The 24,034-nt window shown below is 41.5% G+C and overlaps 1 pseudogene; it reads right to left on the reverse strand.

The window, feature by feature from the left end:
- Positions 1-5,275: 5,275 nt before the first annotated feature.
- LOC101423937 (TGF-beta-activated kinase 1 and MAP3K7-binding protein 2-like) overlaps positions 5,276-24,034 on the reverse strand; it is a 146,055-nt pseudogene continuing 127,296 nt past the window's right edge.

A 24,034-nucleotide genomic window follows, 5' to 3' on the forward strand; every position in this document is an offset into this window, starting at 1 on the left:
CACTTCTTCACTATTTATTTTTCTGTCTTTTCCTTCATCTCTTGGAGCATATTGAAGATTTTTAAAAAGTCTTTTATCCAGTATATCTCCAGTCTCATCTACTCCTTTGATGTTTTCTGGATTTCTATCTTTTTCCTTTGGAAGAGCCATCACTTTCTGTCTCTTCTCATGTCATCTTTTGTTGGAAGTGGTTTTAAATATTTTAAAATATTACATCTGAGATTTATTCCTTGGACATCTGTTTGTGGAGCTTGTAACCAACTGGTGATATAGCAGATTTTTTTGAGTGTTAGCCCTCCTATCAGAAAGGGATTTGGCTCGATGGATAGAGCATCCACCTACCATATGGGAGGTTCAGGGTTCAAACTCAGGGCTTCCTGACCCATGTGGTGAAGCTGGCCCACACACAGTGCTGATGCGTGCAAGGAGTGCTGTGACATAAAGGGGTGTCTCCCATGTAGGAGCACCCCCTGTGCAAGGAGTGCACCCTGTAAGGAGAACCACCCTGTCCAAAAATAGTGCAGCCTGCCCAGGCATGAGGCTGCACACACAGAAAGTTGACGCAGCAAGATGATGCAAGAAAAAGAGACACAGATTCCCAGTGCTGCTAACAAGAATACAAGCAGACACAGAAGAACACACAGCGAATGGACACAGAGAGCAGACAACTGGCGGGGGGGGGGGGTTGGGAAGGGGAGAGAAATAAATAAATAAAAAAGAAAGGTCTGCCTGGGGTGATTGCAGCTGTGAGTCTTTCCTTTCTCTCTGGGGCTTGTGTTGTCCTGTGCTCATGCTAGTCAATGGCCTTACGAGTTCAGTTACTTTAAAAATTTTTTTAAAAAATTATTTATTTTTGAAGATACATACATAACAAAAAATGTTACATTAAAAAATATGAGAGGACCACATGGGAGATCCACGGTTCAAACTCTGGGCCTCCTTGACCCGTGTGGAGCTGGTCCACGTGTAGTATTGATGTGCGCAAGGAGTGCCGTGCCACGCAGGAGTGTCCCCGTGTAGGGGAGCCCCACGCGCAAGGAGTGCACCTCGTAAGGAGAGCCACCCAGTGTGAAAGAAAGTGCAGCCTGCTCAGGAATGGCACTGCACACACGGAAAGCTGACACAACAAGATGATGGAACAAAAATAGACACAGATTCCTGTGCTGCTGACAACAACAGAAGCAGACAAAAAAGATCACACAGCAAATACACACAGAGAACAGACAACTGGGGTGGGGGAGAGAAATAAAAATAAATAAATAAATAAATATGAGAGGTTCCCACATAGTCCACACCCCACACCTACACTCCTCCCACATCAACAACCTCTTTCATCATTGTGGCACATTCATTACATTGGGTGAATACATTTTGGAGCACTGCTGCACTGCATGGATTATAGTTCACATTGTAGTTTACACTCTCCCCCAGTCCATTCAGTGGGTTATGGCAGGACATATAATGTTCAGCATCTGTCCCTGCAATATCATTTAGGACAACTCCAAGTCCAGAAAATGCCCCCACATCACATCTCTTCTTCCCTCTCCCTGCCCTCAGCAACTACCATGGCCACTTTCTCCAAGGACTTCTATTTACAGGAATCTGAATAGTCCCTCTGTTTTGCAAAAGAAAGACCTGATTTTCCTAGGCATTCCCCTGCTGGACTGAAAGCAGGTGAACCTTTGCCATCTCCATTGTTTCTTACCTTGGTTTCATTGTTTCAAGCTGCTTTTGCCTGTCGAGGAAATTTCTTGGAAGGGCAATTTCCTGGAAAGGAATTTCCCAAGTCCGTCTCTTCCACGGAACAAGGCCAGAGACCCACAGAGGAAGTGCTGGCAGGTCCAAACTTCCCTGCAGAAGGGATGAGGGAGGGGCCAAGAAGGGTACAAGGGGTCTCTGCCTCAGCTCCCCAAAGCTATTCTTTCTTGACCTGAATGGTAAATGCAGCCCTTCAGTCACCCTCTATAGCAGAGGAAGTATAGCATCTTCAAGTTCCCACTGCTGCCTTTGTCCCAGGCAGGTTGGAACATGGCTGCCTTCTGAGCTGGACCCCTAGTGATCCAAGGTTCTCATCAAAAGCTGTACTCAGCAGCGGACCCGTCTCCACCCCGGATGTTGGGGAAGTGGATTTTTATGTCCTTTTAGGCACCAGCAAGTTATGCCAGGGACCAGACCCCACTACTTCCTGCAGTGAGGTTGGGGGATGCGTGCTGGTGAGTGTCAGGTAGAGAGAGCCATTTACTGCTGTTTACCACAGTCTACCAGCTTCTTTCTCCAGAACACTGGATGCTCTGCAGTGTTCTTCTGGACTCCAGGGTTTTGAAGGGTCATTCAGACAGTTCCTGCCTATTTAATAGCTGTTCTGGTGGAGGGACTGATTGCTGGATCTTCCTACTCCACCATCTCCCCACCATTCTTTCCAACAGCACTGTTGAAGGTAAAGTTCAGAGTCCATAGTGGACAGTTGTTTGGGCATAGTTTTATTTCACTAATGCTATGTTATTTTAAAGCATTGCTTCTCTCAGCTAATGTTCAAAAGGAGGCATGGTCCCCTTAGTCACTAAAAGAAAATTAGTTTACAAAAGAGTTTTATATTTCCCAAGGTGATTTACAAAATGGCCAATTAACACATGGAAAGATTCCAACATCAAGGAAAAGCAAATTAAAATCACAAAAAGATACCATTTTATACCCATTACCTTGGCTGCAACAACAACAAAAATAGTTATTAACAAGCATTGAACATATACCCATACACCGTTGGTGAGAATGTACAATAGTGCAGCCTCTTTGGAATCTAGATAGAATTACCTTATGACCGACCTAGTCTACTCTTGGTATATACTCAACAGATTTGAAAACATTAAAATTTATACAGAAATGGTCATAAGAGTAGTATTCAAAATGGTAAAAAATTGGAAACAACCCAAATGTCCATCAACTGATGAATGGATAAATAAAAGATTTATTCCCCATACAATGGATTATGTAGCCATAAAAAGAGACTACATGCTACAACTTGAATGAACCTTTAATACATTATGATAAATATTAATATAGCTACTCATGTCCTTTTTTGGTTATTATTTGCCTTTAAGTTTGTTTTCCAACCATTCACTTTCAACCTTAAATCCCTGGGTCTAAGATGTGTTTCTTGTAGACAGCATATAGGTGGGTCATATTTCCTTATCCAATATTCCAATCTGTGTCTCTTAACAGGTGAGTTTAATCCATTGACATTCAGTGTTATTACTTTCAAGGAATTACTTATATTAGCCATATTTTCTTTGGATTTGTGTTTGTCATGTTTTTTTTTTTTTTCCTTCTTTTTGTCCTACTGGTATTCTACAATAGAACTATTCTGACTGCTAATGGAAGAAACTGTAGCATTGATCTGGAGAAAGTGGCCATTGTAGTTTGCTGAGGGCAGGGAGAGGGAAGAAGAGGTGTGATGTGTGGGCATTTTTGGGACTTGGAGTTGTCCTAAATGATATTGCAGGGACAGATGCTGAACATTATACATCCTGCCATAACCCACGGAATGTACTGGGGGAGAGTGTAAACTACAATGTAAACTATAATCCATGTGGGGCAGCAGTGCTCTAAAATGTATTCACCAAGTGCAATGAATGTTCCACAAAGATGAAATAGGTTGTTGATGTGGGAGGAGTAGGGTGTGGAGTGTGGGGTATGTGGAAACCTCTTATATTTTTTAATGTAATCTTTTTTGTCATCTATGTATCTTTGAAAAAAAGATGGTTTAATAAAAAATTTAAACACAAAAACAAAAATACCATTGTTCAGTGGAAGAAGGCAGACATGAAGGATCACACATTATGTGAGCTTATCTATATGAAATGTCCAGATTAGGAAAATCTCCAGGTACAGAAAGTACATTAGCATTTCTCCTAAGGCAGGGTGGATGGGGGAAATAGGAGGTCATTGCTGCAGAGTGAATGGTCTTTTTTGGGACAGTTGAAATACTCTAGTTTTGATTGTCATGATTGATGTACAACTTTGGACATATACTAAAAATAATAACAATGTACACTTTAAATAGGTGAATTGTATGATATATGAATTATATCTCAATGACCTGGTTCAAAAGGTTATTAAACTGTACAATTTAGAGATACAAGAAAATAATGCAGAAAAAAGGAGTAATCTACAGTGGATTCTAAAACTCTGTACCATAAGCAAAGCTTTGGGTCATTTCTTTGCAGATTGCACAGGCTATGCCTGTTTCTTCTTTGCCATCTGTATACTTTAAACACTTGCATCACAGAAAGAGGTGTTTTCAGGGAAGGCAAGAGGAAGAGTCCCACAGATTGAGGAAATTCCTCCCCTGTCCATTGGCACTATACTGCAGCAAACAGTTTAAATAGCTGAATCTTGTCCTTTTCTTTGCTCATCTAGAGTTTCACTGGAAGCTTTAAGACTAGTCCTTCCTTTTGTAAAAATTTATTAGTGACATGAGGGAGCAAGGAATTGGAAACCCCAAAGCAGTGACTGTTGAGCATTTTCCATGGTGGAAGCAGCCAGAACAGTCAGGTCATTTTGTGGATGTGCCAGTTGTTAGCACCATGGCTGACAGTTCACGTCGGCACAGGGCCATGGTTCACTCTTCAGTATGAGAAGACCTATGTAGTCTTGGAATTGTCCCCCCTACTTCTTGACCTTTCAATGTGACTTTAGAGGAAATTAAGCCTTTTGGCTTAGAAACGGCTCGGCAGGTCACGCTGTTCAGTGTGCTAAGTAGAAGCAGCCCAATCCCACAGAGCTTCCTCATCATTCTCAGGGTCTTGAGATTTTGGTGTTTAGAGGTGGGTCTTTGCTATGTGGATTTTGGTGATGCAGGACCTACAAATTCAACATTGTCATTAGCATCAAAATGTGGCCCTAAGATTTGACAACTACTGGTCTCTTTGGTTAGGCCATCTGTGTCAATCTGGAGTTGTCTGCTGTAGTTTTGCAACTGGCATGTCTTTGAGTAAAGCTTTTTGCCAGGTAGAGTTCAGTTTTTTCAGGTACTTTGAGTTAGCCTATTCTCCATTTTATTGACTTCAGATTTTACATTACCCAGGATTTTTCTTGAATCTCAAGTTCTCTTTGAAACTATCCTATCATGGTCTTCTGAATTACCAATATAGTTCAGCTTCTGTCCTTTCAGGCTATCGATAAGACCCATGAGCTATGAAATACCCTCTTTCTACACAATAATCAGAAAAGTTTAAAATTTTAAAGTTCAAAGATCAAGAACACCTAATTAGTCAAACTAGGTCAGAAACTGAAATTTTGAAGTATGTGTTGTATTGGGTTGAGGGACCAGTGTTTGGGGAAAAGTCACCTGGTGGTTGTCTAGTGCTTGACTTTTGAGGATGTGGTGATGAAAAAACAGAACCTATATCATGTGCCTAGCCAAATTTCTGGCAGCAGCAGATGCTTCAGAGTTTGTGGCTGTGAAGAGTGTGGGCTGATTCTGCATGCTCTGTTTATTTCCTTGTTAGCTGGAACTGAAGTGTAGACCTCAGGTTGACTGTGGGACATTGTGCCATCAGTATTTGGGGAACTAGAAGCTATGGAGCATTTTAAAGTGGGGTGATTTCTGTTGACGTCTGACTGTTGACTGAAGAGGAACTGCTAGAGGTCTGAAGTTCAGAGGAATACCATTTTGAAGAATTCCTCATTTGTGGGGTGTTCAAGTTTGATTTCAATCTCATTTTATCAATGCTGTGTTGAACTATTCTGAATATTATATATATGGCAAGAAGATTGTGAGCTATCAGATGGATAATTGTTGGACATTGTAGACTAAATGGTACACTGATGTGCATGAAGATGTGGGAGGTCCGGTGGCCTTGTCGACTAGGCTTTTGGGCTGTTGGATTTGATACAGGACAGAGTCAGGGACCAGGCTGCGGAAGTTGATACATTGCTGAGGGTGCAAGGGATTAAACTGAGACACCAGCCAGAATGCTGCTGGGTCTGAAAAGTTGTGTTTAAGAAAGATCAAATGTCCCTGCAGACTATTACTATGGGTGGTAGGATATCATCTCTGTGCAAATATGTAGGAGGATTATGGCCAATTGGAATATTTTGGGCTAAAGTGACTATAATGGGATTGAATTTGGGGTTTTCTGAAAAAGATTAGATGTTCCTCTGCTGCCTGAGTAAAGTCCATGATGCAGAATTGAATTTTAAGCCAATGGACTGGGCATTATAAAAGCATTAATGCTGTATTCATCAATGCAATGAATATGCCACACTGATGAAAGAGGATGTTCATGTGGGAGGAGTGGGGGTTGAACTGGGATTGGGGTATATGGGAACCTCATATTTTTACATGTAACATTTCGTGTGATCTATGTGTCTTTTAAAAAAAAGATAATAAAAACATTAATGCCTTGGGGAACTTGAGCTGGGGTTTTCTGTGGTTCCTACTGAAATTGTTCGTTTTGGGCTTGACCACCTTGAAGTTGCTTATCACTGATGTTCTACTTTGAGTTCTCCTTCCATTTTTCTATTTCCTTCTCTTCCACAGTGGTAATTGGTTTGTGACTACAAGTCCAAACTGAGAAAAATCATGCGATTGTGTAGACCAGAAATTCCAGAATCAACCAAAATTTTCAAGTCTTCTTCATACTGAATGCTATAACAAATTCATGAAAATGGTAATAATAGGTGGCAAATCTGGTTATCTGGGTGAGGGAGTATATTAGAGTTCCATGTGTTGTTTTTGTTATTTCTTTTGCAACCTGTAATTTTGAAGTTATATCAGAATGAAAAATGTTTAAGAATTGCATTTAGCTAAAATGCTTTAATTATTAGAATATTTGGCCTCAGGTCCTATAAAAGGAAATGCAGGAGGAGGAAGAGATAGTCCACCTTCAGGATATTGACTCACGATTTAAGTCTTCTTTCTCTTCCAAGTGAGGTTCCATAAATAACATTCAACTTCTCTATCTCAGGCACAGTCCCTTCAAAAGAAGATTGGAAATACTTGAAGGCAAGAGTTTCTGGCGTGGGGTGTTGTGGGATCATGAGTAACAAATGCAGAAGGATTTGACTCTTTGTGGGAGGGTGACTTTGGAGAAATCAGTATCTTGGCTAAGGACCTTCTTGCCTCAATGTTTGATGGTCCCAGGCCTTTTCTGGCATATGGATGGCCTCCATCCTCTCTCCAGAAGGGTGATTTTTGCCTCTTGGCCAAATCATCCTATTTTAACAAGGAGGAAACTTCCTATGGGAATTCTTACTAGGGAAGGAATGCTTTTGTTCCCTTGGCTCTTTGGTGATGGAGATAACACCTTTTTCATCTTTGCCTCCCCAACAAGGGGCACATCTGGCACAAAGTCCATGCTTGATGAATGGGTGGATGAAGGAATAGGTATACCCCACCACCTGATCCCCCACCTCTCACTTGTATCCTCTGCAGTGCCTTGAAGGAGCTTGCCATGCCTTTGTCCTCTGATCTGAATAGACTCCTCTCCATCTGTGTCCTTGCAGCCTTTGCTTTTAACACCATAGGTGAGGACAATTGGTTGTTTTCTCTCCCAATCCCTGGAGGGTAAGGTGGAAAATGAAGGAGGGGTGAGTTCCACTTAGGAAAGACCAGTAGGTCTGAGAACAATGGTAAACTCTGCAGGGTAGGTGTCTCGCTGCTATGACAAATACCAGACAATGGGCTGGTTTAAACAACAAGAATTTATTGGCTTACAATTTTAAAGACCAGAAGTCCTTTAAAAACCAGGCATCAGTAAGGGCATGCTTTCTCTAGTAATCTGTAGTATTCTGTGATGGTGCTCTGCAATCTTTGGGGTTTTCTGCCTCTGTCACCTTGCAATGCTCTTGGTTCCCCCCTGTGTGTCTCTCTGACTTCTGCTTCTCTAGCTTCTGGCTTCTGGTTTCTGGTTTCTCATGACTGACTTTGTCTGAATTTCCTCTTTATAAAACTTTCAATCATATGGCTGAAGACTCATCCTGATTTAAATGGGCACACTTAAATCAGATCCCTGAAGATCCTAGTCACAAATGAATCCACACCACTAACTCACCTTAACATATTCAAAGGTGCTGTACATGAATAGATTTAGACCCACAGGCATGAGGTTTAAGATTAAGATCACGTGCTTTGTTGGGGTACATGGTTCACTAGACCACAGTTAGGGACCCTTTCTCTGAGCGTGAGGGTGGGTACATTAGAATCGCAAGTTATGGAGAGCTGAGAGAGACTGACCCCTTGGGGAGAAAGTGCCAACTGCATGGGATTCCAGTGGCCCATTAGTGGGGTTCATGGCAACTTGACACCAAGATATGTTTGAATATTGGAAATGTCAAATAGAACTCTTGACAATTTTCATTCCTGAATTACTTTATGAATAGTGTTTATTTCCTTTCCATAGAGAGTTATAAATGTGTGTTCTGCTATACTAATAACTGTAGAGCTGAGAGACAAAGGATGTGTGGAGACTTTCAAGGATGCTTCAGACACAAGCAAGAATTAAAGGTGCTAGGTATGCTGTGACCAACCTCTCTGCCTTGAACTACACCCCAGCGGAGAAGGTGCTTATGGGAAGGGTGTTTGTTTTGTTAGGCAACTTGATGTAGTTCCTCATTCCCCTTGCATCTTCTTTTTCATGCTTACTTTTGTAAACAGCAGTTTGACAGATGGGTGCAGGGAGTATGGGGTGGTAGGAGGTGGCAGGAATGGAGCACTGAGCCAGAAGGGAATACTGCCAAGGACCTGGCACATCACTCCAGGAAAACGACCAGGAAATCCTAGTTCCTTTATCAACCTTACAGGGACCACTTAGGTATGACACTCCCATTCTAACAAATTCTAACAAACTGCTCTTCCTTTGCTTCATTCCAAGAATGGACCAATTTAGAAGGACTCTTTTGGAGAAGTGGAAAGACACAGGGAGTTGAGGCACAGAATCCTTTAATATGGGGAACCCATTGGGGCACCATTCTCTATGGCACACTGGGAAAATTCCCTTTGGGGTTTGGTCTTGTGCAGGTAAACGCCCAGTATTTAATGAGAAGAGAGGCTGTTCTGTCACTAAGTGTGTTCCATTGGTGTTCACGGCATCACTGGGGAATAAGACTTTTGGGTATGGTACTGAATGCTGCCAGAGCAAGCTGTGCAACCAAGGGGACTTCTGAGGTGAGTTCCTCAAGACAGCATCCCTCTCCCTACACCATCTCTGCTGTCATCTTAAGCCTTCTGCCTTTTATTACCATTCCATGTCCTCTCTCTGCTTCTAGTTCTTCCACTCACTTTGTTCACTGGTTGCCTCTTTCTCTCTCTGTGACTCTGTCAAAGGTTTGGGAATGGATAAGCCCCTGTTTCCTGCATGGGGAGGCTGAATGGCTGTTGAGTGGCAGGGATTGCTTGGGGAATTTCCTCTAAGGATGTGTCTGTAGATTTAAAATGATTTGCCTTCCCATTCCAGCAGTTTGAGTTGTCTTTCCTCACCTATTTAATTCCTTACTTCTTTAAGAGGAAATTTTTAGTGTACCAAGTGTCTTCTGTCTTAATTTCCAAACACTTTTCCCTTGCCAGAACAAAAAGGAGCTATTCATGAAAGAGACAGATATCACTGGATTCATGTGAGGTTTATTTTGACTACAGGTTCCCACCTAATATCCTTCCATCTCCAGACCCTCTCAGTGGTGGTGGGATCATGGAATAACCATGTTCTGGGGGGGTTGCAATGCTTCTGGCTTGTTTCTTTTTTTCTTTTCTTTTTTTTTTTACTTATCCCTAAGATAAACAATTTCTATTTTCATTCAGTGTCTCAGAAGTCCTTAGACCCCAATGGCATTAAATGTCCTGCCTGCTTCACTGACAATGCTAGTTCCTGTGACTCAGTCCTCCTCAACTGCACAGGGAAAGAGACAAAATGTATTGAGGTTATTGGTTCAGGTATGGATATTTCCCCTGGTCTTTTAGTGTTCCTATTTTTAAATGGTAGTGTGTATTAGTTAGTTATCACAATGTAGCAAATCACCCCAAGACTTAGCAGCTTAACATTTAAATAAACACTTATTATTTCACAGTTTCTGTGAATTAAGAATCGAGGGGAAGGCTTAGTGAGTGGGTTGGGCTCAGGGTCCTTCATGAGGCTGTAGTCAAGCTACTTTCAGAGGCTGTGATCCCAGAAACAGAGGACCTGATTCTAAGCTCATTCATGTGACTGTTGGCAGTCCTCAGTTCTACATGTGGGCCTCTCTTTAGGATGCCTGAGTGTCCTCATGATGTACGAAGCTGGCCTCCCACAGAATGAGTGATGAGAGAGTGAGATACAGAGGCCAAGACGCTAGTTGCCTTTTCTAAAATAATCTAATCGTGTAAGGAGGGTATCACTTCTGCTGTACCTTACTAGTCACATAGACCAATCCTGATGCAAAGTGGGAAGGGATCAAACAAGCGCTCAGTTGGTAGGAGATGGGAACCATTGGGGGCTATCTTAGAACAGGGCTTCTTAACCTTTTTTGTCCCATAGGCCCCTTTGCCAGTCAGGTGAAAACCATAGACCCCTTCTCAGAATGTAGTGGCAGGTAATTTTTATGACGCTCAACTTGTGTCAGTTATAACAACTACCATCATTTCAAAGTATGGATGAGTGCAAACAATTTTTTGAGATACACAACAAGTGTAGTGTGATCTGACATGAATACTACTGTAATTTACTTTATACATTCCTAAATGAATGAAGGAAATGCTAAATTTCAGTTAGAGGACAGAGAAATTAAAGATAAGTTGATATTTTTAAAACTCAAGCTCATAGACTCCTTAAATCTTTCCATGGACCCCTGGTTAAGAACCCCTGTCTTAGAGGCTGACTACCATCTACAGCAGGGGTATAGGGCACAGCTGTGTTGGGAAATCTATCCAAGATTTTGAGGGTACCGTCTTGCAGGACTGAAGAGGAATGACTAAAGACTTGGGAACATGTAGTTTATGGAATGAGATTTTGGCTTATTGGCCACAAAGGGGATGACAATACTTCAGTTCTTGTTGTCTTCATCTTGACTATTAAAGCTCTTGTCAAAATTCTGTTTTTGCATTGTATCACTCTAAAATCTGTAGAAGGATTTCTAATTTACCTGAGAATAGGAGAAAAATATATATTCATGGTGAAGGTCATCTATGTCATTCAGATAAGAATTGTGAAAATAATGACAGTATTTTTCTGCCCAGATGGTACAGGTGGAAGAGTGCTCGCCATAAAGGGGTGTTTTCTTATCAACTTGTAAAAGGTTTCATGGAATTAATGATGTTTTAGGAGCTGATTAAAGGATGGCAGAGAGAGTTTGGTGGGAATATAGTCGTCATATATTTTAAAGCTCTATGAAGTAACTTTTTAAAAAAATGATGTGAGAGGTTTTTATTTTCCATTTAAATATTTGGTCAAAATATTAGTTAATATTTTAATTAAATGTAGGATGAAAGAAAGGAATATAATTTGACACATTTTAGGTGACTCTGATGGTTTTATAACAATATTTTTTTATTTTACCCCATTAACTAGAAATATTATTTTTATTTCAAGTATTAAATTCACATAAATATTCTGGTTTATTCCTGGAATTTCTTGTTTTCAAGGACTTTTGTTTATGTTTTAATTTTAAATTAATTGAACTTCTTAATATGGTTTAAAGAAAAAATATTCAAATTACATATCTGTTTTAGAACTTGTTTGATTATTTATCTTTTTTAAAAAAATCCATGAGAATTTTGGATTCAGCTTGTTCAGCTCTGTATAGACAGATGAACATATATGGATACTTGCACAAAGCACATACAGATCTTTGTAAGAAAGCAATCTCCTTCGGGAAGAAATAAGGTTCACCTGATTGTGGAAAAGAAAATAATTCATTCTCAATCTTGCAAGAAGGGGCGCGTAACCAGAAAATTTGACTGGCGCCCTAAACAAAGAAAAATGACACAATTTATACCCCTAAGACTAGCATGCAAGCCCTTCACAGGTTACAGCCTGTTTGAGAAGTCTCACTTTCCCATGCAAGTTCCCCAGTTTTTGATTAACAGCTTCCCCCATCACATTCCAACCATTTTAACTTTTTTTTTTTTTAATTTTTTTATTTTTTATTGACTTTGTAATAATATTACATTAAAAATATATATGTGAGGTCCCATTCAACCCCACCCCCCCACCCCCCCTCTCCCCCCCCCCCAACAACACTCGTTCCCATCATCATGACACTTCCATTGGATTTGGTAAGTACAACTTTGGGCACCTCTGCACCTCATATACATTGGTTCATCATTTTAACTTTTACCTACTCCTTTTACCAAATAAGGAGTGGAATTTCATGCTGAATTGGTGTTGACTTAGTTCTTTCTTGTGCATTCTTTTTACTAGCTATAGTACTGGTTTAAGCTGGTTTCCTTTGTTCTTGCTTAACTCGGGAGTGGAAGACTGAGACAGTAGGCTGCCAGGTCACATTAATTAATATTTTCTTCCTATATGTGAAAACTAAACTAATCCCCATCTCTTACATCTTTGAACAATTTTTAGTTCTTCATTATATTTTCAGGTTAAGTTAGTTGCAATTAAACAGTTGATTTTATGAAGTATTTCAATCCTAGGACATAATGGATATACCTTTCCATTTTTTTATAATATATTTTTTATTGAAGTATTTCATTCATTCATGAACTAAAATAAGCAATAAGTGTATAGTAAAACTTGTGAACTTACAAAATAAACGTGCATAACATCATACAGAGGTCCCATACATCACCCCTCCAATACCTTGCATTGTTGTGACACATTTGATGCAAATCATGTAAGAGAATTGTCAAAATATTACTACTAACTATAGTCCATATATTATATTGGTATATTTTCCCCCCAACTCACCCTATTTTTTAAAAATATATTTTTTATTACAGAGGTTGTATACTTACAAAACAATCATACACATGTGTAGAATTCCCATACAATACCCCTTCACCAACACACCACACGATGATGGAACATTTGTTACAGTTTATGAGATAATACCACCAGACTATTACCACAAACCATGGTCCATAGTGTATATATGGCACTGTTTCTATACCTGCCCCCCATCATCAACACATTACATCTTTGGTATTGATGCATGAATATTACAGTACTGCTGTTAGCCACGGTCCATAGGCCATCCCAGTTGAAAGTTTCCCATGCTTCCCCACATTCCCACCAACCTGAAATGGTGATGTATATCTGCTTTAGCTCACAGAAGGACACTCCTACAGATGTGATGTCAATTTTGGGAAGAGTTTGAAGGGGTTCTGTGGTGGGTAGGTGAAGGGACATTTATAGAGATGTGCTGGAGATGCTTGAGGAGAATGGGAGATCATATAGCATAGAGGGGAGGGTGGAACTGTCAGTAGTATGGCTGTTTCTTTGACTTGCCTTGAAAAGCACAGTTACACAATGAGGTTCCATGATCTTCCAAGAAATCCATAGCCATGGGAAGAAGGGAGCCAAGGGAGAGAAGGGATCTGAACTTGAGACCCTTGTATTGTCTTCCTGTGTTTTTCTAAGGAAGCAGAGACAAAAGAGGACAAGTACACAGAAGTGTTTAGGCTGAACACAAAGTGTGATCTCCAACCCTCATCCCTCCAGCAACCATTTCCCCTGTAATCAGGGCCCCAGGACTCCAGTCCTAGCCATGCATTTGAGATAGTAGGGTCTCTTTAGGGTTCCTCCTACACAGAGGAGACTTTGCAGCCAGAGGAAATGGGATTTGGTTCTTGGAAGGAACTGTGTCTGGAGGGGATGAAGAGATACGAAGCCTCTGTTGATGCTTCTCTCAAAGAAAAGGGAAATCATGGATTCTGGGCACTCTGAGCATCCTTTTCTTCTCCAAGGGGAGGAGATAGGTTGACATGAGAATGTGGAATAGGAGAGTGAGGTGAGAGAGAAAACTAACTCCTGGCTTTTTTTCTTGGCAGCTTATCCTGGAGTTTTGATTTATGCTAAGGGTTGTGCCACTGAAAGTGCCTGCAACTTGAGGAATCTAATTTTAATGGGTAACACAAGCATTCATACCTCCTGTGTCAACAGTGGAAGCTCCCTGGGAATGCCCATCATCTCACCAATTGATTAGTTTCTTCATGCTAAAAGTCTTGCTTTGCTCTCTCAGGCACTGCTGAGTCCCATAATCATACGAACCTAAAAACATTGCATGCTTCATATGTCTTCCCTTCTAAAGAATCTTCCAACATTGCAGAAATAAAGATACTTACATAACTATGTGTGTGATTGCTTCTTTGTGTTTTAGGTAAAAAATAATCTTACCACTTTTCTGATGGCTTCTTTCTTTATGTACAGTAGCACATTTCAGATGAAATTTGAGTGGCAGGGCTTTAGACAGGGCCAGACATAAATATCACTACCATCCCACCTTTGTGGTGTTAAAATAAAATCCAGGAAGCAATTGGAATGGGATGACAGACCTTGGCCAGTTCTGACCCACAAACCCCAATGGCAGGATTGAAATGAGAGGCTGCTTTTCCATAGGTCTGATCTATGAAGAAACAGAAACTTAATGCCAGCTAATCAGAGAAATAGATATCTTTTCTTAAAATCTATTTTTCAATTGTCTTTTTTTGAAGATACATAGATCACAAAAAATATTACATTAAAAAATGTAAGAGGTTCCCATATATGCCCCTCACCCCCCCAACTCCTCCCACACCAACAACCTTTTTCATCATTGGGGCACATTCATTGCCTTTGGTGAATACATTTTGGAGCACTACTGCACCATATGGATTAGAGTTCACATTGTAGTTTATACTCTCCCCCAGTCCATTCAGTAGGTTATGGCAGGATATATAATGTCCAGAATCTGTCCCTGCAATAATATTTAGGACAACTCCAAGTGCTGAAAATGCCCCCACATCTCATCTCTTCTTCCCTCTCCCTGTCCTCAGCAAGTACCATGTCCACTTTCTCCACATCAATGCTACAGTTTCTTCCATTGCTAGTCACAATTATTCTAGAATGGAATACCAGTAAGTCCACTCTAACCATAGGAAATAGAAATCTTAAGTAGGGGCTTTCCTCTGGAAACAGCCCAAACTAGTCAATGTAACTTAGATAGCCAATCAGAATGTTTCCTCACTGCTTCCACACTGACCCTATGTAAGCTTCCTCTTTCCACTCCCTCAGTAGAATTCCTTAAGACCTTTGGTTTGGTGCTGCTTGATTTGCACATCATATTTTGCCTAAATCAACTTTGATTACATTTTTAATTGCCTCAATTTATCCTTTATAGTAACCCATGTGCTCTGCCACATGCCCCAGAACACATCTCTCTCCCAATGGTCTTAATTTCCACTCCTAATCTTCAGTGGCCCATTTCCAAGGCTGGTGGTTTTGAAAGAAAAATTCAGGTTCTGGAAAAGAAAGTCCAGTTATAATAGCATTTCCCCCACCTCAGAACCAGGCATGTGGAATTCTTGCAGCACACTCTGGTTACAGGATGGAGGGGTCCTGGGGGTGTCTGGGGCCTGGGCATTTTCTGTTGGCTGTGTCATGTAAGGTTGTCTGTGCCCTTATCTACAGACACTGACTGGGGCCTTGGCTCATCTTTGAGGCTCAGCCTGTGGAGCAAGGTACAGGCTCTCAAATCCTACCTCAGCTTTTTGCCTCCCTGAGCTTTTAAGGAGACAGAGAGCAGGATTTACCTCCTAGGACTCACTGATGACTCTCATATTGCTTTTGTTCTGTGCGTATACCCCACCATGTACTCAGGCACTTGAGGAGAACCCTAACAAATATAAGCCCTTCTTGTAGGAATGTGGAGCTAAAGCCTTGATAACAATGGCAGGGTAGTATGTAACTGCATGAAATTCTAAGCATAGATAATCAGGAGGCACAGGGCAGCTTAGAGAACAGAGAAATTACAGCAGGTATGATAGAGAAAGGTGGTAACCTGAGGTAGGGCTTGAGGGAAGGTTGGGAAATGGTTAAACAACAAAATCCTCAGAAAGGCAGTGTATTAGTCAGTCAAAGGGGTACTGATGGAAAATACCAGAAATTGGATGGTTTTCATAAAGGGTATTTATTTCGGGTAGGAGCTTACAGATACCAGGCCATAAAGCATAAGTTACTTCCCTCCCCAAAGTCCATTTTCCCATGTTAGAGCAAGATGGCTGCCAAAGTCTGTGAGGGTTCAGGCTTCCTGCATTTCCCTCTTCCAAGGTCTTGCTTATTTCTGGGTTCAGGGTTCCTCTCTTCCTGGGGCTTGCTTCTATTTCCTCTGTGAGCTTATGTTGTGGGAAAACAGTAGGGAACATGGTTTGACATTGAAACATTTCCAAAACACAAACAAAAAGTGTGGGCTTAGGAATGCTGGACCTTGACTAGATGGAACACCCGCTGATCAGCTTGAAAAGATGTTTGTGTGAGGAAGCCTCTGAACTTTGTATAAATTGTACTTTATTATAGTAAAATTTTGCACATGTTCTATTGTAGAAGTTGCCTTATTGTAGATGTTGCAGTTGTTTCCTGTTACTTTAGATGATGATGCAGTTCTGAAAGCAAAGTTTCTACATAAATAGGATGTGGAAACTACGGTTGAGGCTCTCAGTTTCAGAAGCTGTGCGTCCCCTGGTCCCATCTTTGTCTCCTCTCTTGTGTCTTTCTTTCTGTCCTTTTATTTCTTCAGTTCTGTGACACCTTCCCTTCATGCAAACCTATTGCTGAGCTGGTCTCAGCAACTGGCACCCAATGTGGGGCCTGAAGGGGGAAGAATCACTTCAAGTGAAATTAATTGTGCTGTCACAGCATGGAGCCTAGAGTTGTTTAGAAGGCCTTCCAAGTCCTCAGTGAGTAAGGACACTCTTGCTTATTCTGGCAGGGTATGATGGGAAACAAAGACAGTTCAACAAAATATTGCCCATATGTCTGTCTCCTTACAAAACTCCTCAAGGCAGGAGGAGCTGAGGCCAGTGAGTCTTGTATTTTAGAATTTTAGAGATTATAGAAAAATATTGCTCATGGTTCCCAGCGATAGGAAGCTTAGAATTAGAAGACTGGAAAAGAGTAGGAAAAGAGGAAAAGAGTTAGAAAAATTACATGTACAAGGTGTTCCACTTCCTGTTACTATATGGTCCACCTGGACGATTATTAAATCTGTCTTGGAACCCTTGCAAACAGAAGATGAGGAAGAGAAAAATTAGAATAGAGAAAATGAGGAAGTTCTTCTCACTGAATTTTTGATGATACTAAATCTAAAGTTATTTTGCCTTCAGCTCCTCCATCAGCTGACTTTAGAAAGTCATTTCACCCCTGCAAACACCTCCTCCCACTCCTATGCCCAGAGATGCTCAGCCAAAGTTGTAGGCTTTACAAAAAGGCATTTTACAGGCTAGAAGGGAGGGTGACTTGGAGGCACTTCAAATGGCCTTTCTGGTCACTGTATGAGAAAGAGTAGCTCCTGGAGTGGATCCTTAAAATCTGAATTGGGTTTATGTGTTCACTCATGAACCCTTCCCATTTAAAATTTTGTAAGAGTTAAAAGTAGGAGCACAACAATATGGTCCAAATTCTCCTTTTACCTATGGTATGGTGCAGGGGCTTGCTGAAGGCTCTAGGCTGATCCCAGCTGACTGTTCTGCATTATCATGTATCACCATAGGGTCTGGAGAGTTTTTACAATTCAACCGGTAGGACAGATTATGCAGAGAGGCAGGCTGCTCTTTATAGAGCCAATAATATCCCCATTTCCTTGGATTAGTTAGTGGGAGTGGGAAATTGGGTAGGAGTAAATCAGCAATTAACAATGAATGATCAAGCCATCACACAGGTCTGTTGCTTTTGCATAAGGACCTGGCAAAAAATTGAGGTTAATGGCTAGCCTCTGGTGTCATTTCAAATATTATTACAAGGACCTAAACAACCTTACTTTATCACTCAGTTACAAGAGGCAATAAAAAACAGGTCAATAATTTAAAAGCTGCTGATACTATTTTGCAGTTAATGGCTTATGAAAATGCCAATCAGGATTGTCAGAAAGCTATTGGGATTATGAAAGGTAAAGTGGATTTGACTGGATATATTGAATTGTGCCAGGATGTAGGGATGGAGGGCTACCATGCTTCAATGATGGCTCATGCTATGGCAGGAATGAAAATCAATAAGTGGTTCTTTGGAAAATGTTTCAATAGTGGAAAAATTGGTCACCTGAGAAAAGATTGTTGGAAAAAGTCTGAGGGAAAAACAATGTTGCCCAGACAGAATATTTCTTCTCAGAAACCATTTGAGCTGTGCCCCCACTGAGATAAAAGAAATCACTGGGTTAGCCAGTGTCAGTCTAGCTATCATAAGAATGGCACTCCCTTGTTGGGAAACTTCCAGCAGAGTCTGCTCCTATCCCCAATCCAAAAGGGGACTTTCCCAGTTCAGCAGAGCAATTCTACCACTCCCTTATACTCCGCAGTACCCTTGAGTTATCCCACACCATGGCAGGAATTGCAGCCGTAGATATCCCTATGGCAGAACCTGTTATCTTGCTTCCAGGGGATACCCCCATCTGTGTAAAAATGGGAAGAAGGGGACCTTTACCAATTGGTATGGTCAGACCTCTCTCGCGAGGTGCGGTCTCACCTCCCAGGGAGTAGAGTGCATACAGAAATAATTGTTTGTGACTGTCAAGGAGAGGTTCAAGTTATCATGTCCACCTCAGTTCCAAGGAAAGCTGATATTGGAGATCATATCGCACACTTGTTGTTGCTCCCCTATGTTCCTGTAGGAGCTAGTGAGAAAATTTGAGGGAAAAACGGTTTTGGAAGTACAGGAATAACAGGAATACTTTTAACTGAAAAAATTTTAGGATCTCATCCTGTTTGTGAAGTGACCATTCAGAACAAATGGTTTAAAGGACTTATTGATACTGGAGTTGATATTTCTACCATTAGTTCTAACCATTGGCCCTCTGCTTGGCCATTACAAAATGCATCTATTTCTATTGTGGGACTTGGCACACCCAGAGGTTTAAAACAGAGTGTGCAAATTTTTCATTGTCTGGGAGCTGATGGGCAACATGCCACCCTGCAGTCATATGTTGCAGACTTACTTATTAATTTCTGGGCATGTGATCTGTTAGAACAATGGCAGGCTGAAATTTATATTCCCCAGGTTTACCAATATAGTAAACAAAGTCCACAATTAATGAGGAAACAAGGGTATGTTCTAGGGTTAGGATTGGGTAACCAGGGAATTGTTAAACCAACAGATCCCACAGCTCATGGTAATTGTGAAGAATTATGATATTCACCTTTTCCATAATGGCCACTGCTCAGTCTAGTCTCCTTGAACGACCCAAACCCGTTCATATTAAATGGACTACAACCTCTCCAATTTGGATTGAGCTGTAGCCATTAACCTAAGAAAAATTGGAGGCTCTTCATAAATTAGTTAAGGAACAGTTAGATAAGGGGCATATTGAAGAATCTTTTAGTCCTTGGAATTTTCTGGTGTTTCCTATTAAGAAAAAATCAGGCAAAATGAGGCTTTTTAACAGACCTCCAAGATGAAAAAGCAGTCATTCAACCTATGGGTGCACTGCAGCCAGGTTTGCCCACATCAGCTATGATCCCTCATAGCTGGCCACTTGTTATTGATTTAAAGGATTGTTTCTTTACAATACCTTTGGCTCCCCAAGACTGTGAGAAATTTGCATTCTTAGTGACTTCTTTCAATAGCAAAGAATGCGTGAAACAGTTTCAGTGGAAATATCTTCCTCGAGGAATGCTTAACAGCCCCACTGTATGTCAAAATTTTGCAGCTAAAGTCTTAAATCCAGTCAATTTGGCATTTCCTTCTTGTTATATTATACATTACATGGATGATATATTGTGTGCTGCTCCCTCATCCCAGACTCTAGTTTTAGCATATCAGGCTGTAGAAAAGAGCTTAATTAACTGCAGCAGAGTTAAAACTTGCCCCTGAGAAAATTCAAAAGTAACTCTTGTTTCTTTTCTTCAGATTATTGTTGCTAAAATTACAATTAAGCCTCAGGAGGTTCAGATTCATAGGGATTCTACTAAAGCTTTGAATGATCTGCAGAAATTATTAGGAGATATAAATTGGCTGAGGCCCAAATTGGGCATTTCCACATATGAACGGTCTAATCTTTTTTCAGTATTGCGAGGAGATCCTCAATTAAACAGTCCCCAGATTTTAATGAGAGAAGCAGAATAAGAATTAAATCTCCTAGAGAAAAAAATCCAAAGTGTCCAATTTGAGTACCTTAATCCAGAACAGCCACAGCAATTGATTATTTTGCCTTCCTTACACTCTCCCACTGGAATCCTTAGGTAACAAGATCATATTGTAGAATGGATACTTTTACCTAACAATATTGTTAAAACTTAATCTTCTTATGTGGATTTTATGGCCCAAATTATACTTAAAGGCCATGAATGTACTCTTGACCTTCACCAACAAGATCCTTCTCATATCATTCTTCCACTTTTGTGCAAGGAAGTTGAGGCTTGCCTACAAAATCATTTACAATGGCAAATAGCCTTTGCTGATTATATTAGATAGATAATCATTATCCTAAAAATAATATATTACAATTCCTTAAAAGCACTCAGTGGATTTTACCTAGCATAAGTAAATTTCAACCAATACTTCATGCCCCTACAATCTTTACTGATGGGTCTGGAAATGGCACAGTTGTGTATACTGGGCATAAAACTAAGAAAATTCCTACCCTGGATTTTCAGCTCAGAAAACTATGAGTTAATAGCAGTACTTACTGATTTGCAAGACATACCAGAGTCCATAAACATCCTTTCAGACTCCGTGTATGTCATCTAGGTTATTCACAAACTTCAACAGATAATTAGAAATAGGAAAAGGCCATTTTTTATCACTCACATTCAATCTCATTCAAATTTTTTTTTTTTGCCAATACTTCAGACTAATTTATTAATTTAATCTCACCCCTACATGTTTTTTTTTAAAATTATTTATTTATTTATTTTTTTAAATCACATTAAAAAAAATGAGGTCCCATTCAACCCCACCGCCCCCGCCCCCCACTCCCCCCACAGCAACACTCTCTCCCATCATCATGACACATCCATTGCACCTGGTAAGTTCATCTCTGAGCATCACTGCACCCCATAGTCAATGGTCCACATCATAGCCCAGACTCTCTCACGTTTCATCCAGTGGGCCCTGGGGGGATCTACAATGTCCTGTAATTGTCCGTGAAGCACTATCCAGGACAACTCCACGTCCCGATTTACCTGGACCATTAGAGAAAGTAAATAATGCTGCTGAAAAATTAGTTACTTCTGTTTTCCAAGAAGCTATTCATTTTCACAATCTAACCCATATAAAGGTAGCCAGCCTCAAAGCTCATTTCCCTTTAACATGGACATAAGCTAGGGACATTGTCAAACTTGTCCATCCTGTCAAATTCTTAATAATCCAAAACAGTTGGAACCTGGAGTAAATCCCCATGGTTTAACTGTTAATTCTCTGAGGCAAATGGATGTACCTCATATCTCCTCCTTTGGAAAATTATGTTATGTTCATGTCTCTGTAGATACTTGTTCAGGATTCAGTTAGGCTACAGCTCAGATGGGAGGAACTACTCAACATATAAGACAGCATTTGTTAGCTTGCTTTGCTGTAATGGAACTCCTCCAGTCTCTAAAAACAGTTAATGCTCCTGCTTAGACCTGTGTCTCCCTTAAAAGATTTCTAGATACTTGGAGTATTTCACATATTATAGGACTTCTGTATAACCCCCAAGGGCAAACTAATGTGGAGCTAGCAAAACAAACCCTTAAACTCCTATTACAAAAACAGAAAGGGGGAGACAAGGAAACACCACAGGTATAGTTACATAAAGCACTATTCACTCTTAATTTTCTTAACTGTGGAACCATCCTGGAAGGGACAGCAGTTCAAAGGCATTTCCAAAATAATTCAAAAACTCAAACCCAAACTCTGTCTGAAAAATCTTTAATTTGGTGGAATGATCCACTGACTAATGAATGCTCAACAGAGAAGCTGTTAACTTGGGGATGAGGGTACACTTGTGTTTCCCCAGGAGACAGAGAACATCTTGTGTGGGTACCAGCTCATTAGATAAAACCATATCATGAATTCCAAAAGATGACGAAAGTTCCTGTGGAACCCAGAACCTCTGGTCATGCAGATGGAGAGATTGATGCTGGAAAATATATGGCTGGGTCCCACTCCAAAGAACAGAGCAGTTTCACACCCCACATGGGGGCAAATTAAACATCTGAATCAAGAAGCCAAACAACAGTTGGAAAAGGAGAAACTTCCAGCTACTGCTCCTAATTTGCTGGTAGCTATGCTGAGCAACCTCCTCAGATGCATACGACAAACCTCTGAGGTATGAAGCAGCAAGAAATCGCCAAATGTGTCATCGCTGTTTTGCAAAAACAAAAAGGGGGAGTTTGCGGCGGCTTGCTCGGTTGGTAGAGGTGGGGTCTGGCTGCGGATGAGGGGTCGGTCCAGCTTAGGACGAGGGGTCGGTCCCACTTGGGACGAGGGGTCAGTCCGGCAGCAGACGAGGGGTCGGTCTCACAGGGGTTGCGCGGTTCGGCTGACAGGGTCGCCCGGCGAAGCCGGTGACGAAGGGGTCACCCGGAGAAGCAGGCGACGAACTGGGGACAAGGGAGGCCAGGCCCTTGTCGGGGGCTCTCAGGACTGGAGGGCGCACGGCAGAAGAACTACCGCGGAGACAAGGTAAACACGCAAGTCCACTTTATTGAGGGAGAGGCAACGGTTTTATAGGGGCTGGGGAAGAGTGATTGGTAGAAGCCACTCCCTGTTCTGATTGGTTGCTGGCGAAAGGTCAGTGGGTGGTACTGGATGGGGGAGGGGTGGTGATTAGGGATTGGCTGTTGCTGCTGTCGGGGGGAGGGAAAAGGGCAGACTGGATTTTTCCGCCCACGCCTGGCTGTTGCTGCTGTCAGGGGAGGGGAAAAGGGCAGACTGGAATTTTCCGCCCTGCGCCTGCGCAGGGAGAAAGAAGAAGAAGGGTGCCGCCCCACAAGGCATCCTGTGGTGCCATCTGGGAGGAGGGGCGGCCGGGGAAGCATGGCTGCCGAGAAGGGGAGACCCGAGGGCACTCTGCGCCCACGCCAAGCTTCCTTCAGGGGTGGCGGTGGGCCTGACCAACCACCCTATTATGGGGGCAGTGGAATTAGGCCTACCATGGCTGCTCCCCTCGCCAGGCCAGCAAACCACACTTCAGCCCGAGGAGTGACCGCAGGAGTTGTTGTGGGAAAACAGTAGGGAACATGGTCTGAAGTTGAAATGTTTCCATAATGCAGACAAAAAGTGTGGACTTAGGAGTGCTGGGGCTTGACTAGATGGAATACCCTCTGGTCAGCATGAAAAGATGTTTGTATGAGGAAGCCTTTGAACTTTGTATAACTTGTACCTTATTATAGTAAAATGTTGCACCTGTTCTACTGTAGCTGTTGCAGTTGTTTCCTGTTATTGTAGATGGTGTTGAAGTTCTGGTAGCAAAGAGCTGCCTATTAGTTTCTAAATAAATAGGACGTGGAAACTAGAGTTGAGGCTCTCAATTTCAGAAGCTGTGAGTCCCCTGGTCCCATCTTTATTTCCTCTCTTGTGTCTTTCTTTCTGTCCTTTTATTTCTTCATTTCTGTGTCACCTTCCCATCATGCAAACCTATTGCTAAGTTGGTCTCATCAAGCTTACTTCCCAGGGCTCCACAGTAAGGCTTCAGTATCAAACTCCATCATCAAAAGTCCAACATCAGGGAAGTGGATTTGGCTCAATGAATCAAGTGTCCACCTACCACACGGGAGGTCCAGGGTTCAAACCCAGGACCTCCTGACCCATGTGATGAGCTGGCCCACATGCAGTGCTGATGTGTGCAAGGAGTGATGTGCCACGCAGGGGTGTCCCCCACATAGGAGAACCCCATGTGCAAGGAGTGTGCTCCATAAGGAGAACCACCCAGCATGAAAAAAAAGTGC

The sequence above is a fragment of the Dasypus novemcinctus genome, chromosome 16 (assembly GCF_030445035.2).
Source record: "Dasypus novemcinctus isolate mDasNov1 chromosome 16, mDasNov1.1.hap2, whole genome shotgun sequence".
In the NCBI taxonomy this organism is placed as follows: Eukaryota; Metazoa; Chordata; class Mammalia; order Cingulata; family Dasypodidae; genus Dasypus; species Dasypus novemcinctus.